The sequence below is a fragment of the Hemicordylus capensis genome, chromosome 6, assembly GCF_027244095.1.
Source record: "Hemicordylus capensis ecotype Gifberg chromosome 6, rHemCap1.1.pri, whole genome shotgun sequence".
NCBI classification, from domain to species: domain Eukaryota; kingdom Metazoa; phylum Chordata; class Lepidosauria; order Squamata; family Cordylidae; genus Hemicordylus; species Hemicordylus capensis.
In genome coordinates this window covers 110,159,224-110,178,850 of record NC_069662.1, presented here as the reverse complement: position 1 = coordinate 110,178,850, position 19,627 = coordinate 110,159,224, and the positions used below count along the sequence as shown (strand labels likewise).

The 19,627-nt window shown below is 41.1% G+C and overlaps 1 protein-coding gene across 11 annotated transcripts in view; it reads right to left on the bottom strand.

Moving 5' to 3' along the window:
• Positions 1–19,627, bottom strand: part of ZNF385D (zinc finger protein 385D) — a 641,404-nt gene that overhangs the window by 567,675 nt on the left and 54,102 nt on the right. For 2 of the 11 annotated variants that reach the window (XM_053263038.1, XM_053263039.1), the window contains exon 2: positions 8,787–8,894. The exons of the other annotated variants lie outside the window; for them this stretch is intronic. The gene's annotated coding sequence lies outside the window, so the exon portion shown is untranslated. The remainder of the gene's footprint in view (positions 1–8,786; positions 8,895–19,627) is intronic. 11 annotated transcript variants of the gene reach the window in all.

The window sequence follows — 19,627 nt, the reverse complement described above, 5'->3', positions numbered from 1 at the left end:
TCAGCTCCAGACAGTCTTAGAGGAAACTGATTATCTAGACCAATTTCAAACTGGCTTTCGGGTGGGCTATGGGGTGGAGACTGCCTTGGTCGGCCTGATGGATGATCTCCAATTGGCAAATTGACAGAGGAAGTGTGACTCTGTTCGTCCTCTTGGACCTCTCGGCAGCTTTCGATACTATCGACCATAGTATCCTTCTGGAACGTCTGAGGGTATTGGCGGTGGGAGGCACTGTTTTACAGTGGTTCCACTCCTACCTCTCGGACAGATTCCAGATGGTGTCAATTGGAGATTGTTGCTCTTCAAAATCTGAGCTTAAGTATGGTGTCCCTCAAGGCTCCGTACTCTCTCCAATGCTTTTTAACTTCTACATGAAACCACTGGGAGAGATCATCAGGGGATTTCGAGCTGGGTGTTACCAGTATGCTGATGACACCCAGATCTACTTCTCCATGTCAGCTTCTTCAGGTGATGGCATATCCTCCCTAAATGCCTACCTGGAAGCAGTAATGGGTTGGATGAGGGAGAATAAACTGAAGCTGAATCCAGATAAGACGGAGGTACTTATTGTGCGGGGTCAGAACTCCAGAGATGATTTTGATCTCCCTGTTCTGGATGGGGTCACACTTCCCCAAAAGGAACAGGTCCGCAGTCTGGGAGTACTCCTGGATCCACACCTCTCCTCGGTTTCTCAGGTTGAGGCGGTGGCCAGGGGTGCTTTCTATCAGCTTCAGCTGATACGCCAGCTGTGTCAGTTTCTCGAGATCAATGACTTCAAAACAGTGGTACATATGTTGGTAACTTCCAGACTTGACTTCTGTAATGAGCTCTATGTGGGGCTGCCTTTGTATGTAGTTCGGAAACTTCAGTTAGTTCCGAATGCAGCAGCCAGGTTGGTCTCTGGGTCATCTTGGAGAGACCATGTTACTCCTTTGCTGATGGAGTTATACTGGCTGACAATAGGTTTCCGGGCAAAATACAAAGTGCTAGTTACAACTTATAAAGCCCTAAACGGCTTAGGTCCTGGGAATTTAAGAGAGCGTCTTCTTCGCTACGAATCCCACCGCCCATTGAGGTCATCTGAGGAGGTCCGTCTCCAGTTACCACCAACTCGTTTGGTGGTCACATAGAGATGGGCCTTCTCAGCTGCTGCCCTGAGATTGTGGAATGCGCTCCCTGCTGAGTTACAATCGTCCTCATCTCTGGCTATTTTTAAAAAACATTTGAAAACCTTTTTTTTTACCCTAGCCTTCTCAGGCTTTTAATTAAAAATACTGTTTGTTAATTTTATGGTTTTTAAATTATTGTATTGTTTTAACATATATGTTGTTATATGTTATGTTATATAATATATGTGTTATATGTTGCATTGTTTTAATTTTTATATGTGTTTTAATTGTTAGCCTCCCAGAGACACGTTTGGGCGGGATATAAATTCAATCAATCAATCAATCAATTTTAAATAAAATAAAATAAAATAAAATAAAGTGATTTTTTGTGAAAAATCAGGAGGAATTGGGGGGGCATTGCTGGGGAGCTGGAGACCAAGGTACAGTATATTATTTCTCTTATTTCAGCATTCTCCCCACTTTTTAGCCCCTTTTGTGTGTACGAAGTTAACCCCTAGATTCTAACCCTTAGGTAAGATTTTGTTATTCACCGTTTCCGTATTCACACCTATAGGTGAGAACGGAACCCTGTGAATAATGAGGGCCACCTGCATCCACTTCCATGATGAAAGAATTCTACATGTGGTAAAAGAAAAATCAGACATGAGAATCTAACATCAAAAGTTGCAGCACATCTTGGTGTCAATATCTAAATTATTTTTTGTATTCCATACTGTCTAACCAAATTAAAAATTATGTTCAATTTCTTTCTAGAATGTTACTTCCAGACTTAGGGGCATTCTTAAGGCAAAACAACACATGACACGGAAAGATCCATGAACAACAATCCATAGTTTTGGTTTTGCTTTAGAAAGGTTAAAACAGCTGCAGTGGGGCTTGAAATAGATCAGGGACAGAGTGCTGGGCCACACCATTTCCTGATTTAATTCACACACACCCTGCCCTATTGGGAGCAATCATAGCTTAGGTGTGCAGAATGTTCTTCATAAGATTTTGGAGGATCCAGTCACAGACTTCCTATGTCACATCTAGTTTGGCCCTAAGAAGTGCATGTGAACTATAAGGTGATTGGATGCCTATTAAAAGAAGAAGAAGAAGTAGTATCATTGGAGAACATAATAGTGAGGACTAATAGTCTTTTGGGGGTACTGCACTTTTTTTGAGCACACAGTTCTCTTATTAACAGTTTCTACATTCCACCCCTCCCCCAACTCCAGTCATATGCATAGTTCAATGCTACATATAAAGTTTTGTGGTATGGGGCATTAACCCAACACTGGCATGAGAAGTGGACACACAAAGGTCATTCACACGATCAAAAACTGTGTTCTACCCAGGTTTAGGATCTGTGTGTGCTCCCAATTTTTGATTGTGTGGAAACAATCAAAGGTAGGAGGAAAACTTGGGTAGCTTTTCCTCCGACCTTGCTTCTGCACAATCACTTCTACTCAAGTTTTCCTCTTACCTTGCTTCTGCACAACTAAAAACTGGGAGCACACACAGCTCCAAAACCTGGATAGAATGGAGTTTTTGATGGTGTGAATGACCTCACATTGTCCTTTTAAAAGCAACACAAAGATGCTGTTCATATGTGCAGCAAAGATTGGGCTTGACTACCTTAGCCGGATCTTTGATGAACATGTGAACCATCAGGAGCTGTGCTGCTCCCACCAGCAGTACAGTGGTAAACCCGTCTCTGGAGCACATCTCCAAAATTAGGTTAAGGTTAATTAGGTTACTCACTCTCTTGTCTGCCAGCCTCAGCTGCTTGCAGCTGGGGCTGAGAGATTGTGGGGCTCCTGGCTGGTGTTTGGAGGATCCCCATAATGAACTCACTCATAAGGTGCATTATGGGATTTCGGACCGGGGGGGTACACGTCCCGGCCCCAAACCTCCACCACTGCTGGGGAGAGCTGGGGTCCGTGTGGGCGCCCAGCACGGGCAGGGCTACTGTCTGTGGAGGTGGTAAGGTTTTACAGCCTTCCTCCCCACACACCCAAAGCCCTAGCCCTAACCAAGAAGTAGCTCTTCTTAGTTAAGAGTTGGGAAGCAGAGGATCTGGCCGGTGGACCTTCCTTTCACCCCATTTCCCAGGAAGAGCTGCTGGATGATAAATTGCATGCACAGAGACACAGACACAAACACACAGAGTTTTTAATTGCTGTGGTATGGCATGCTTATATATATAAGCTCTAACTTAGTGGAGATTTGCACAAATCAACAGAACAGGAAACTGATTGAAGAAACGTTCTTATTCACCTCATAATCTTTGTACTGACATTTGCAAATTGGTAGCACAAAGATGTTGAACAGCTTGAGAGGCTTGCAATTCATCTTTCACTTTACTGCACTAATCTGAAGAAAGTGTATATAAGTTGTCAACATGAAATAACAAACACTATCATAAGAAACTGATAAAAGTTCATTCGGTTTCATTTTGAGCAGTCAAAAAATAATCATTTCCGTGCATTAAAGTTCTCCTGGAACCTTTGATTTTAAAAAAAATTATGCCTGTGTTTAAAGGGCAATAAGGACTTGCCTGTAGGAACACGTAGGCATTATTTTGGATCAATCAACCAATCACAGAATGCACCACATCCCATAGACATATGCTCCAAGCTAATCAGCTTCTCATGTCATTGCAGTCACCATGTAACAAATATACAGGCAAGCACCATGAACCTAATGGTTGTGAAAAACTCTGAAAATAAAGGCATCACACACCATCGTATTAATGCACCATGATCAAATGAAAGAGCAGATGTGACCACTGAGGCTGGAGCTGGAGAGAGAAAGGGAGGGCAGGCAAAGAACTGGCTGCAACTGCGCCTCCCTCTCTCTCTCTCCCCTCCTCTCCCCCAACCCCAACTTCCTATTCCTGTCTTGCTAGCTTTACTTGAGTTGGATTGGATGGTCATTAGCCAGGTTGGTTCACCCTGCCACATGATTTTGGCTGGGGATGATAGGAGTTGTAGAGCCAAGGTTGTCTACCTTTGAGCTAGACCAAATTAATCACTATTAAGAACCATTGACATTAATGGTACTCAAGTTGTCATGACTAACTTGTGTCACTCATTTCAACGGTGCTTAAGGACTTAGACTGCATCCTGCCAAGTGTTTCAGTATACTGAGACTTCATAAGGTATCATTGATTAATTAAACCAAAATGTTTAATTCTAGTTGTGTCTTATTTGCATGATTGAGCAAGGGCTTTTAATAATACAGACTACCAAGGCAAGGCAGGACACTACCAAAAAACTATAAATAAATGCTGACAGGGAAGAAATTCACCCAGTGATCTTTCCTTGCCCCATAGGAAGAATAAGGGCACTTGAATGCACCTGGGTGTAATTATAACTATTTAAATAGCAATTTCTGAAACATTAATTGCAATTATTTGAATGGCTAGATTAAACTTGAATTTTTAGCATGCACCTCTCAAATCTTTAGTGTACATGATTTAAAATAGGGATAATTAATACACAGATTCAGACCTATTAAAGCTGTTTAAGTGGCTTTGAAAAGCCTTATTAAAAGGGGGGAGTGGGGGGGGGCTAAGAGGTACTTGTAAGTTTTTAGAACATGTGTAATGTACTACTAGTATGGGGGGAAATAGCAATATATTCCAAGCTAAGAATGGCATTAGGAATTCAGCAAGAGTTACATTTTACTGAGATCATATTGTCTGGTCTGTGTGATGTCCCACATATTTACGTCAACCTATCCCAACTCCATGGAACAGGGTAGGATATTGTCTGTTCAGCCTTGTGGGGTCCTCTTGCTCCTTTGAGCCTCAGTGTAAAGGAAAGGGGTTTTTAATCACCCCTTTCCTTCTCCACTGGACAGATCGTAAATAGACCTTCCCTGGCAGCCAAAGATCTCAGGAACACAACATCCACACCCTGTTCATTCTCAGCGTACTCTCTTATTTCTTTAAATAATCCTGTGCGGCCTCTCAAATCACTTCCAGTTTTCCATGAAATTGCTCTTGGATCTCATGATGGCCTTGTGTATAGTGATTTTCCGTCCTCCATTCCTCTCTCCCTACTTGGCTACTCAGGACAACAGTTGCTGATAAGCTGCAGAAGTCAGCACTTTAAAAAGTTATTACCAGTGGTACCGCTGCAAGCTGCCGCAAGCAGTGGTGCCCCACCTGGCATCCCGTGCCACAGTGGCGCAGCTCCAGCACTCACCTGGCCTCTGTGCATGTGCAGAGGCCATTTGAGTGCTGGAGCCACACTGTATGGGATGCCGGGTGGGGAGCTGCTACTTGTGGTGGCTCACAAGTCCAGCAGTACCACCAGTAATCACTTTTTTAAAAGGTACCTCTTGCCACCCACCCCCAACACCACCCTCACCAGCCACCACTGGTTCAGCCATAGGAAATCTTGCTATGTTAGGTAAACATAGAATGCCTCATTGAGAGAGGGAGTGGTACCAGCTCCACTGAAGGAAGCTATTATTTGACCACTCCTAATTAAATCCAGTCTGGAACCAAAGGATGTAAACAACTATAGACCGGTGGCCAATATTCTTTTCCTGGGTAAGGTGCTTGATCATGTAGTGGTTGATCAGCTCCCGACACTCCTGGAGGAAATGGTTTATCTAGATCCATTTCAATCAAGCTTTAGGCTGGAGAGGAGAGCTGGTCTTGTGGTAGCAAGTATGACTTGTCCCCTTAGCTAAGCAGGGTCCACCCTGGTTGCATATGAATGGGAGACTAGAAGTGTGAGCACTAAGATATTCCTCTCAGGGGATGGAGCCACTCTGGGAAGAACAGAAGGTTCCAAGTTCCCTCCCTGGCTTCTCCAAGATAGGGCTGAGAGAGATTCCTGCCTGCAACCTTGGAGAAGACGCTGCCAGTCTGTGAAGATAATACTGAGCTAAATACACCAGTGGTCTGACTCAGTATATGGCAACTTCCTATGTTCCTAGGTCTGGCTTTGCAAAAGAAACTGCTTTGGTCACCCTGTGGGATGACCAGTGCAGAGAGAAGTGGGGTAGGAGGGAAACCCTGCTGATTCTCTTAGACAGTAGCTAACAATACCATAGACCATGGTATCCTTTTGGAAGGCTGGCCCAGTTGGTTGTGTGAGGCACTGCTTGGAGATAATTCTGCTCCTACCTTGAGGCCCATTTCCAAAAGGTGGGGAGGGATTACTGCTCAACCTCTTGGCAGCTGTGTTTTGGGGTTCCGCAGGTTCCCATTCTTTCCCCTATGCTGTTTAACATCAACATGACATCGTTGGGAGAGATCATCTGGACATTTGGCTTGAGGTGTCATCTGTATGAGGATGACCCTCAGTTATATCTATCTTTTCCATCACATACAAGTGCGGTGGTGACTGTCCTAAATCAGGGTCTGGATGCAGTCAAGGACTAAATGAGGGTGAACTAGTTGAGGACTCAATCCAGATAAGACAAAAGTGCTGTTGGTCTGTGGTTCTTCTGCCCGGGTAGATGATGTTCAGCCTGTTCAGGATGGGGCTGCATTCCCCCTGAAGGACCAGGTTTGCAGTCTAGGGGTGCTCATCAATCCAGCACTGTCACTAGAGGTGCAAGTGGCTTCCATGGCTCAGAGCACCTTTTATCAGCTTCAGCTTATATGCCAACTGAGACAATACCTGGATACAGATAGCTGGTCACAGTTACTCATGCTCTGATAACCTCTCGCTTAGATTACTACAATGTGTTGTACCTTTGAAAACAGTCCAGAAACTGCAGCTGGTACAAAATAGGGCTGCAAGACTATTTACTGGGACTGGGTGCTTTGATCATATTACACCAGTGTTTCATCAGCAGCATTGTCTTCCAGTCTGTTTGCAGAGCCAATCCAAAGTGCTGTTTTTAGCCTTTAAAGCCCTAAATGGCTTGGGACAAGGTTACCTGAGCATATGGGGCAAGGCAAGAAACTTATTGCCTTGACCCATATGTCTTGACTAGGACCTTAGGAGGCCCTGTTCCTTGGGAGGCCCTGCTCCGAGTGCCCCTGCCAAATGAGATGAGGCGAGTGGCTACTAATGAAAGGGCCTTTTCAGTGGTTGCACCCATTTATGGAATAAGCTCCCCAGTGAGGTTCGCCTGGCTTCATCACTTTGTTCTTTTAGATGCCAGATAAAGACCTTTTTGTTTCCTCAGGCCAAAATTTTAAAATTTTGATTTTTAAAACTGACTTTTAAACAAAAAATATTTACATTGTTTTGTATGGTTTTTTGGGATGGTTTCTTTGTTGTTGTTGATGATGTTTTGGTGTGTTGTGATTTCATGTGATGTGTAAATTATTATGAAACTTCCCTGGTTATCGACAAAGAAACTTATTGTAGTTGAACTATTTGAGTTCTCAGCTCATATATTACATGGCTCTTGTGACTAGACAACTTGCATGAAAAGAGGAAATAACCTTTGGAAATAGAACATAAATAATGCCATAGCTATTCTTACTGTAGTGCTGTCAACTACCATACAGATACATCAAGGAAGCCAATTCATTGAATGTGCTTGAATCATTTAAATTATTATTATTACACCATCCATGTACTGTACATGGTGATTAACTGAGTATTGTAAGGAAAATCCGGAAGTTCCTACCCAAGGGGCTTACAATCTAAATGTTGGCAAGGGGGAGGAGGAAATGTAAGAGTTAAAATGAACATAAGGATTAAAAATGATGCCAACCTTGCATAACTAAGCAGTTAGGTTTTCAAATGTGTTTCTGTGCATACATTTTGTTTCATGTATAAAAAGTAATAGCTTTGATTGTGCATCATTAAATATTATGCATGCCTGCTTAGCATTTAAAAACTGCAACTTGTATATATTTATGTTTATATAAAGGATTTGGGTATGCTAATATTCAAGTAATGCAAACATGCCATCCATTTGGAGTCATTTTATTCCCCTCTCCTTCAATTACACTCTCTGTAAGTATACTCTACAAGAAACAAATTATTATGTAAATTTATTTGCAGTTCAGGATTGTGCTAAATAATTGCTAACAGAAATGCATTATTTAGCCACAGGCTATCTTACTGCATTAGAATTAAGCAGTACGGGTACTTTTCAGCAATGGCAAGAACCACCAGGCTGATGTCAATATCACTTGGATTGCCATTATCATGGTTTCAAAGCGAATCTATATCTTTACCTTGCTGTTTGGTTGAAGAAAAATGAGTTATTTCTAATGTGATACGAGTATCTACTTATTTTCAGCTTAACAGCACACACAAAATTTATGTTTTCCTTTGTATTTTCATTCACCCTTTTCAAAAAATAAAATCAATCACTATTATATCACATTTAAATTATATTGAAGACTGCAACATTCACAGTACAATCCTTTGTGCGTTAACACAGCAGTAATATCCAGTGGGGGTTACTGCAGGTAAGTTTGCATAGGATTGCATCTTCAATCAGTTTATCAGTTAGATTAATCAAACTTTTGAAGAACGTTCCCTGATTTAACAGGTAACATTTTGTTAATTAAAAAAACACCTTGGGTTGCATCTAGACTAATCTGTCATGAATGAGCACCACTGTAATAAAGAAACAAGTCAGTTAGGATTAATTCCCTTAATTTCATTAAAACTGTGAGTCCTTTCTCACGAGCAGTGAGAAAAGGCAAGAGGGCTAGCGGGGAGGAAGCCTAAAAAAGCTTACCTCCACGCAGATAATCCAGTTCTTCTGTTTGGGTGGGCAGAACACCCGCCCAGATGATTACCGGCTGCAGCCAGTACCCTCAAGGGTCATGGTGCTGGATACATTGCCCTGCATATCACAGAGAGAGAGAGAGAGAGAGAGAGCTCCCATAATGCACCGTGCAAGTTATCCCCTCCCCAAAGTCGACTGGGAGACCCACAGCTGGCTGCAACCAACCTGGCCTGGCAGACGATCAAAGTAATGAGGTTAAGAGAGTGCTCACTCTCCTAACTTCAATTTGGAGGGTGGCTCTGTAGGCAGGTTTGCCTCTGTGTCGCCACTGGGATCGGGCCCAATCCTGGCAGTACACACACATGTGCAAAACTGGGCTGGGCTTCCTTAGCCTGGTTTTGCATGCCCATGTGAATTAGAGATCTGCACAGAACCAGTGTGGGCCGGCAGGGTAGTGCAGCTTTAAAGGCGGGGGAGGATGCACTTCCCTGCCATCGCATTTCCCCCGCCAGTGCTCGGTTCCTTAAACATGCCCCGGGGCGGCAGCATACCTCCCTGCTACCCCCTTTGCTACGTTTACCAGAAGTACCCGGAAGTAGCGGATGCCCCTAGGGAGGTACGCTGCCACCGTGGGGAATGTTTAAGGAACCAAGCGCCAGTGAGGGAAATGAAGCGGTGTGGGGTGGGTGGGTAAGTGCATCCTCCCCCACCCTTAAAGCTGCACTACCACCCCCGCCATTGAACCGGCGGTACCAGCCACCATTGAAACTGGTTCGGAGCTTCTATAAGATGATTCCTTTTCTAAGAAATTTTGGAAATGTAACTCACATTTAGGCTCATTTTACCATATGTGGTGGAGTAGTGATAAAGCTCAAGTTTTAGAAACAAATTCATATGAAAAATGAACAAATCTTAGAAGTTAAGATTCTCTTTCTTCTAGAAATTTTTCTTTTAAGTATGATAAAACCTTATATCCCTGCCAAATTAAACAAATTGTTTTTATATTTATTATTATTTATTTACTATTTATTTATTTGATTTGTATACCGCCTTTCCAAAATGGCTCAGGGCGGTTTACAATTAAAACACACCACTAAAACAGTAAAGAGCTAAAACAAATTTAAAAACAATTAACAATTTTAAAACATTTTTAAACAATTAAACAATTACAGTGATTAAAAACCTGAAATCGGGTTTTGAATTTTAAAATAAACCAGAAATTAAAACCCCCCACAATTTAGGAAGTTGAGAAAGCTTGGATGAAAAGAAGGGCTTTCAGGTGTTTTTTGAAAATTGCCAGAGATGGGGAGGATCGCATCCCAGCAGGGAGCGCATTCCACAATCTCGGGGCAGCGACCGAGAAGGGCCGTCTCTGTGTCGCCACCAAACAAGTTGGTGGTAACTGGAGACGGACCTCCTCAGATGATCTCAATGGGTGGTGGCGCTCATAATGAAGAAGACACTCTCTTAGATACCCAGGGCCTAAGCCGTTTAGGGTTTTGTAAGTTATAACTAGCACTTTGTATTTTGTCCGGAAACCTATTATATATGATTACAGCGGCTAGGATTATATATGCTTCTAATTGGCATATTTTAGAAATCCCCTCCTTAAATGATTGGTTTTTGAAAGTGTGGGATTATGCTTCAATTTCGAAAGTCTCGGCTTATGTACGTGGTATATCTACTGAATCATTCATGTTTGTCTAGGAACCCTTTATAAATTATAATATCCGTTATGGTCAAACTTTGTTCCCATTTTCTGGATTTGATTTATAGTGTTCTCAGTGTGTAATTTACAAGAAGCTGATTAGATTTCACAACTCTCTAAGAGTCTGAATTTCTTTTGCTTTGTCTTGTTCTAGATATCTTTTCTTTACTGATGCAATTAATTAGAAAAATGATGTTTTTCATATGAAAAACAATTTCTTTTATACTGTCTTTATAGTGATTTGTCTCTGTTTCCTTTGGTTTATTTCTTAATAAAAATTCTTATTATTATTTTTTTTTAAGGAGGCACATATCATCAATAGCAATGTGTCCCGAACCATGAAGGCTGGAACTGGGAACCACAGGGTTATCACCAAACTCACCAAAATGGCAAGTCACCAAGTCTATGGATCAGAAAATTCCCTGGGCAGTAACACATTCTTGGATTTCAAAGTTACTTCAGCCACCCAGACCGGCTATTGGTTGCCACTTATCAGGAACCCTGACCAGAAAGGAACATAAAGTTTTCCTGTTCAGGCTGGAACCTTTCCTGAGCAACAGCTGCATTCATTGGACAGGATTCAGAATAAACTAATCATGACTAAGTGTCATAAAAATAAATGGGACATAACTAACTTTATCATTTGTTTCAATGGGACTTAGTCATGACTGAGTACGGATCCTGTCCTTCATGTCCAGGTCCTGGCTCTGACTGCCTTCTTTTTTATAGCACCTAGCTACAGCCAAACTCTGACACAACTGTGTGTTTCTTTCAGAACTTGCTTTTGTGTTTCAGCAACCAGAGAACTGGTTCACACAGAATATTACTTGTGGACCTTTTATTATCAATTCCAGATCACAGAACACAAAGGGTGGGTTCACACATTATGAAGAACTTGAGGCTCCCCCAGAACAAGATATGGAGGGAATCTGAAGCTGACGCTGCAAACTATCACATATCTTGGAAGTTATGTGAAACTTTGCTGGAAGTAGCCGAGTTGAGCAAGAGGTACACCCCTTGGCTGTGGCTCCCAGGCAGGACCTGAATCCTATCCCAGCCTGCCTTGTGCCACTTCACAGCCACTGATCCTGATGGTAAAGGGGGTGGGCAAGCCAGTTAGTTACACTTCTCAGTGCTAGGCCCCAAGTAAACCTCAGATCCCTGTCTTGGTGTGGGTTCAAGTGAACATTTAAACACACACCCCACACACACACACTATACACACACACACACCTATTCACAGTTTTAATCAGAAATATAAATAATAATAAGTTGAACAATATAGATCCTCAGTCTAAAACTTCACTGTACAGACAATGAATAGCATATGAGGGGAAATATGCTGAATAGAAACTATATAAATCCTATAGAACGTGTAGTCAATCCCAAACAAAACATATAAAACCAATGGCAATGCAGTTATTCTCATGATTGCGTGAAAAGGCTAGCCTCTTTTTCGGGGAGGAGGCCTAAAAGTGCTTGCCATCCTGCAGACTATCACCCCCCTCCCCGAGTGTGTCCGCCATGGCAGCAAGCAGTAACTTTATGCTAAAAAGAAATAAAACTTTTGAAAATACACATTGGAGCTCTTCTCACAATGTGCAGGGGAGAGTGGGTTTGTCCAACCCTCCCCGCAGATGATTGCTTATGCTCCCCTGGGTGGGTGGATCACCCACCCAGATGAGCAGCAGCTCACCTGCGGTCCGCCTGCAGCTCGCCCAGCAGCTCCAGAGGTTGGGCACAAGGAAGCACCGCTATGTGGCGCCCGCCCTCTGGAGCCCCAATAATGGACCACGTGAGTGTGCAGTGTATTACTGGGATCCCCTCCCTCCCGAGTATGCCCGTCAAAGCAGACACACCATCAAAGAAATGAGGTCAAGGGAGCACTTGCTCCCTTAACATCATTTAAGCAGGAGGCTTAATATGCGCTTTTGCCGCCAGGATCAGATGTGATCCCGGTGGTTCACACAAGCATGCAAAACCAGGCTGGAATAGCCTCATTATCTGTGGTGAAAAAAGGCCACCAAAACATTGAAACCAATTTTTTTGAGTTAAAAACCTAAACAGCTGTTTCTCGGCCATTTTGTAATGGATTTGCAGCAAATTTGGAGGCGTGCTGTTTCTTGCCCTGTAGTTGGTGTGTGCACTATTTCAGACAGATTGCACAGATACTTTTGCTTTTAAAAGCAAAAGAATATTCAGGGCTTATAATGGTGGAATGTTGAAAACTCCATCTTAACTATACTGCCATGACTATGCCATAGGGATATGCACAAACCATGGTTCAAGCACTTTTTGGAAAAATGGGACGGAGAACTAAGGAAAAGGAGAGCGGGTCCTTACCTACTCTCCTCTGCCCCATGCAGCTTCCTGCTGGGGCAGCACACATACCAATAACCCCCGTGTTGTGCCAGCACACACATGGCATCCATGGGCACCATTTGCATGCTGGCACCACACAAGGGTTATTGGGATGCACCCCACCCCAGCTGGAAATTGCATGGGGTGGCAGAGAACAGGTAAGGGCCTGCTCTTCTTTTTATTAAAATTCTCTTTAACCAAAAAGTGCTCCAACTGTGGTTCGTGAACATCTCTACTGTGTCAGTATAATGAATCAAACTCCTTGTAGTCCCATATAGTTATTAAAAAATGAAGAAAACATACTGTTGTATTTTCAAATAACCATATGGGACTACAAGGAGTTTGATTCATTATAATTAATGCCACTGATGAGGACTGTGTTGGTCGAAAGGCTTATGATACAAAGCTACTAAGAATCTCCTTGTGCCAAACCATGGCATTTCAAGCTCCATGAAGAACAACAGATTGATGTACTTATCGGACCCAGAAATTTGTCAATTTCCACTGGAACGTCCTTTTGGGTACTTTTTAGATTTTATAATATTTGTGTGTGTGTGTGTGTGTGTGTGTGTGTGTGTGTGTGTGTGTGATGGTTTTTAACTCTTAACCATAAGAATACACATTGTTTATATTGTCATTGTTCAGGACTGACTACATGCTCATATGCTATTTATTGCCTATACAGTGAAGGTTTAGACTGAAGATCTATATTGTTCAATTCATTGTTATTATATTTATATTTTTGATTAAAACTGTTGTGAATAGATGAAGGAAAAGGATATACATACGTCAGGGGGCTCATTTTTGTTCACTAGTATAATTTTCTGTGACTCTATAAGCTTTTGCGCCTCTATAAGTTTTTGCGCAGTCACAGTTGGTGTTGGGTCCCACAATTGCAGAAAACTGGGTAACCGAGATTGCAAGTGGGTGCCATACGATGTGTGAACTGCCCAAAAATTAGCATGGCCAAACTTCCCATATCCTAGTAAGAGATACAAATCTCATTCCTGTGTTTTGTTCATCCCCTCAGAGCCCCCTATGTTTTTCTATCTACAACAGCTATATGTGCCTGAAAATACACCAAAGCATCAAACAATGCTTTGGTTGTGGGCAGATACATGAAACAGATTGATTCATTTATAAGAGATACTACAGACTTTATTAGTTTGATTGAGAATATGGTTGTGCCAGCAGGATCCATGCTTCCAACGATGGATGTCACATCATTATATACACAAATACCACATGATGAGGCTAGGTTGGTAACAGAAGATACATTCAATTCTAGACGAGTATTATATCCTCGCACATGCTTTTGGTTCCAGTTGTTGAATATTGTTTTGGAAAAGAATTATTTTAGATGCAATCATCAGTTTTTCATGCAGACCCAAGGTGTGGCAATGGGCAACCCTATCGCCCCATCTTTGGCTTATCTTTATTTGTAATTTGAATCTTTATTCAAATTTTTTGAAAATTTGATTTTGTATAGACGTTTTATAGATGATGTTTTCATCATTTTTTCTGATATTGAGAAGGTCTGGGCATTTATTGAATGGATGAACCATATTCATGAAACAATCAACAGCCTAGAGTTCCATTTCTGGATGTTTATGTACATACTGGGACAGATCCTTGTAGACCAAGGAGACTGATTGGAACACATATTTGCATTATAGATCATTTCATCCACCATATTTAAAGGATAATTTGTCCTATGGGCAGTTTTTAAGATTGCAAAGGAATAACACATTCGACTCTGACTATAAGAGATCTGCTAGGACTCTTGAGGTACAACTGTTGAATAGAGATTATCCATGGCATGTTATAAAAAAAGTCAGACAACAAGAAGAAGATGTGGAAAGAAAACATTTATTTAACATTAGAGAAAAAGTTACAGAACAGAGAATCACATGGGGCTTGAATTATTCATCAGTAAGTAACAAAATTTAAAAAGTGCTTTTAAAATACTAGCCATTCGTTAATGAGATTCCAGAGTGCAAGGAGCTGCCTGTTACTGGCTTTAGAAGAAATAAAAGTCATTTTTAATTATTTGGTACATTCAGACATTCAACGTGTTGAGCGTTCTATCTTGAGGGTTAAAGGCTATTATAAATGTGGGACTTGTGCAGCCTGTAGATTTTCCTTGCCTATTCAAATTTTTCAGCATCCCACTAGGGATTATAGGAAACCTTTAAAACATTTTTCTAATTGTAATTCGGTCTATGCCATATATGTTATCATTTGTCCTTGCTCCAAATTATATGTGGGATGCACTATACATCCAGTAAAAGAAGTATCCTTGAACATTACTCTAGAGTAAAGAATTGTACATTGGCGGAACCACTTACTAAACATATTTTTACAAGCCCATCATAAGCCAGAAGATATTAAGTTTGTAGTTATTTCCATTTTTAGGAAGGAGAGACTTAGATTTTGTAATATAAATGCAGAGAAATGGTTACATCAGTAGGAATATTTTTATATATTTATCTATTCATTTATTTGATTTCTATACCGTCCATCCAAAAATGGCTCAGGGCAGTTTACACAGAGAAATAATAAATAAATAAGATGGATCCCTATCCCCAAAGGGCTCACAATCTAAAAAGAAACATAAGATACACACCAGCAACAGTCACTGGAAGTACTGTGCTGGGGGTGGATAGGGCCAGCTACTCTCCCCCTGTTAAATAAAGAGAATCACCATGTTAAAAAGGTGCCTCTTTTGCCAAGTTAGCAGGGGATACATAGGTTGAACACTTTACAACCTATTGCATTGAACACCATTATGAATGTATCCTGCTTTTTGTAGTCTCGGCGTTTTGTTTGTGAATGGTACTCGTTACATAAGTGGAATGTTGAGATTAACAGTTCTAAATAATTGAGTGGTATGTTGAGAATGTTTAACTTGTGTCTGTAAGGGTTTAAATTTATGTTTTGAATTATTATTATAGCAAGGGTAAATTTTATAGCTGATGTTTCACGAAGAGAGATGCGCGGGAAGTCCACTTCTGTTTATTATGTTTGTTATGAATGAATATTATTACTGTTAAAATCAATAAAAATTCAATTTGGGGGAAAAAAGAGAATGTTTAACAGCTGCATGTAACTGAGTGATGGACGCTATAAATTGTAAGAAAGCTGTTTGTTAATGAAGCTGACAAGAGGGAGGCTGTATGTCCTGACTCAGCATAGTTTGTTTTATTTTGGTGTAGTCATCTGGGCAAATGCGGTTTCTGTTATTATATACATAGAAAGTTTGTATTATTATATTTATGTAAAAGCGTTTTCCTTAATGTTAGGTTTATTCCTTGTTGCATAAGCTTGAAAAGTTTTTGTGGAGCAACTTACACTACCCTGGAAGAATTCTAGCAACAGCGATTAGAAGAACTAATAAAGAATCTTTAGAGCAACCATGTTGAAGACACTGACTTGGTGAAACTATTTAGACATTCACGGTTGGAAACAATGTATTTCTGATGAAGCAGCAGCGAAACAAAGATTTATTGCGAAATCTTGTTAAATATATACTTATTGTATTGTATTGGTTATATATCATTTACATTGTAGAAAGTTGATGTACTTCATGTTTACATAAATAGTTAACATCTTGTTCATTTAGTGGTATTTGATTTTGTATTGTTTTTGAAAATACACCAAAGCATCAAACTTAATGGCTTTAAATGTGGGCAGATATACATTTGATAATGGAGCAATAACATGAAGAGATGTTATTTCAAACAAATCTACTAATATAAGGCTTTGTTGTTCAATTCAAACATGAACCTATTCTCATGAGCAACAAAAACCGGGCTAGGGAAGCCCAGACCAGTTTTTGCTGCACGTGAGAACTGCCGGCGAGCCCTCTTGAGCCTGCAGCTAAACCTAGGTTTGGGGCGCAAGTGTGCCCCAAAACTGGACTAAGTGATCGTGTCTGATGTGGCTACTTGCAGCTGCGGTTAGCACACTCGGGGGGAGGGGGCTCCCAGTAATGGACCACATACTTGCACGATGCATTATTGGGGCTCTGGGGGTGGGGCTTCCCCACACACAACCCCCGGAGCTGCCGGGCAAGCCGCAGGTGGCATGCAGGAGTGCCACTGCTTGTCTGGGAGGGTGATGCACCCACCCAGGGAAAGGTAAGAGACTGTCTGCAGGGAGGGACGGGAAAACCCTCTCTCCTTGTGTAAAGCACCTCCATATGTGACAGGAAAAAGTGAGACTGGACCTGGAAAGGGACATCAGTTTAAGCAGTTTGTTTTCAAGGATGTTACTATAAGATTTTCCTGAATAGTATCTCATCTCAGATTTGGATACAAAGGCAATGTGGCTCATGCCTATGGTACAGAACCACCATCTCAGCAGTGGTCCCGCTATTTTTTCCCCATCTCTGTGCGGAATGAGTTTTGTTCTGGGCGGCAGTATCAAGGCAGTGTGTGTGCACCTGCATTCAGAATGGGGCCTTCCAGATTCAACCTGAGTGGGATCTAAAATGAACTGAGCAGACATCCAAAAACTTGTGAGCATGCACACGTGCGCATGCCTTAGAGGGAACAGTGCATCTCAGTCTACAGGACTCCCAACCATGCAAAGTCCATGTAGCCCCTACACCATGTAGCCCCTTAACCTGTTTTTACCATGACCACATCCACATTCAATATGGCATGCTTACAATGACACCTGGTTCAACATCTTAGAAGTATTACTCATAACTTGCTAATTAGCATGTGATATTCTAGTACAGGTAATTCTAGTTAACAAATAATAAAAAGTTATCCTAGTTCCTCCCCGCAATAAAAAGGAGTCATGCCCTGCCCAGATCCTCAAATACTACCATCAACCCCCAACATTTCTATAATATATCTTCATAATACTCCAGTAAAATTTGGGGAAAATAAGTACTCAGGATAGTTATTTTTAAGAACCTTATTTGGGCTTACCAGGAAGCTAATTAAACTACGTGCAATCCTGGTTTTCCACAGACCATCTGGATCTACCTTACAGACCTCCAAGGGGTCTGTAAAGACCCCAGGTAAGGAACTCCTATTCTAGTGGAGTACACTATTTAGAGATGTTCAAGAACACCACAGTTCCACAGAAAGAGCAGTCATTCACACAAGTGAAAACTGTGTTCTACCCAAGTTTGTGAGCTGTGTGTGCTCCCTTTTCATTTGTGTGGGTGCAAACTACTAGGTAGGAGGAGGGAGAAGTGATTATGTGAAAGCACGTTAGGAAGAAAAACTACCCGGATTTTACTCCTACCTTGCTTCCACACAATCACTTCTCCCTCCTACCTAGTTGTTTCACCCACACAAACAGAAATTGCAAGCACAGATCGCTCACAAACCTGGTAGAACAGTTTTCACTAGTGTGAATGACCAATACACTAATCATAATATGTAGTGTCTTACTTTTATATAAAACCTCTGCATCAGATGCTTACAATGCTCCCGCCCCACATCTTAAACTTTAAAGAAAATCTTATTTTCTACAGCCAAGGAACATTCATAGTTTTTCTTCATTAACGTCCTGTGAGTTTAATTCTAAGCACACAAGTGTTTAATTCAATTAAGTGATTAGAATATCACTAATCAAATAGAAAAACTATCTTAAAAATTCAAGATCTGATTAGTGCTTTATGCAAGGTTAAAAAAAATCCCAAAGATTAATCAAACCTTAAGGATGAGCATTTAGCAATTCTCAAGACCCACAACGAAACACCTGCAGTTTGTAAGAGGGAAAATAATAATTATTAAGGTCTATGAGTTACAAAGGGTGCTTTGATTAGTTTGAGACATTTTTCCCTTCTGTCTTCTGTAATCAAGTTAATTACTGCATACAATAATTCCTATAAGGATTAAACTGTATTTAACAAAGTATGCCTTGTGTATGGGTGCTTATTAATTATGACATTTCAGTGAAAAGAACCACAGCCAGCTAATATTTCATTCTTTAAGGAGGAATCTACTACTTCAGATTTGGTTCTGTTCTAATTAGGTTCTGAAGCTCTTGGCATTACATCAGTTAGCTGCCTTGTTATGTTTAGCTTGATTTTTCAGACCATCTGAAAAAGAGATTTTCCAAATTTTAAAAAATAAAATAAAAACCAGTAGGTTTTAGTTTACCAATTCACAACTGATTATCTGATCTTTTATCAAAGAACCACCACAACCAACAAAAATTACTTCAAAATCAACAATATATTTGAAAAAGTATAGTACCATTCCCCTTCTACAGCAGTTACACCAGGTTTCTCCACATTTAACTGCTAAACATAAGAGAGTTTGATTAACCTGCTCTACCACTGATGGTGCTGTGCAAGACACTCTTGAAATTATTAGACCCAGTTACTGATGTGCTAAATATTCGCGAAGTTGAAGTTTCTCGATGAAGAGTGGACTTTTGAGGGTCATAAAGCCCACCACAAACCAAAAAATGTTATTTAGGATCTTTTCCATTATTTTGGGCTTTATTTGGACACAAAAACTAATTGGCACCCTATGCAGGTCTTTCAAAATTGGTGTAACATGTTTCCAATAAGCAGCTCCAGACAAAATCCTGGCTGCAACATTTTGCACTAGTTGCAATTTCTGAAAATTCTTCAAAGGCAGCCCCACATAGAGCACACACTGCAATAATAAAGCCACGGCATCACTAAGGTATGGGTAACTGTGCCAAGATCTATTTTCTTGAGAAAGGGGCACAACTGGCAACTAGTTTGGGTTGTGCAAAGGCACCTCTGGCTATCCAAAAGCCAAGCTGGCTCCAGCAGTACCTACAA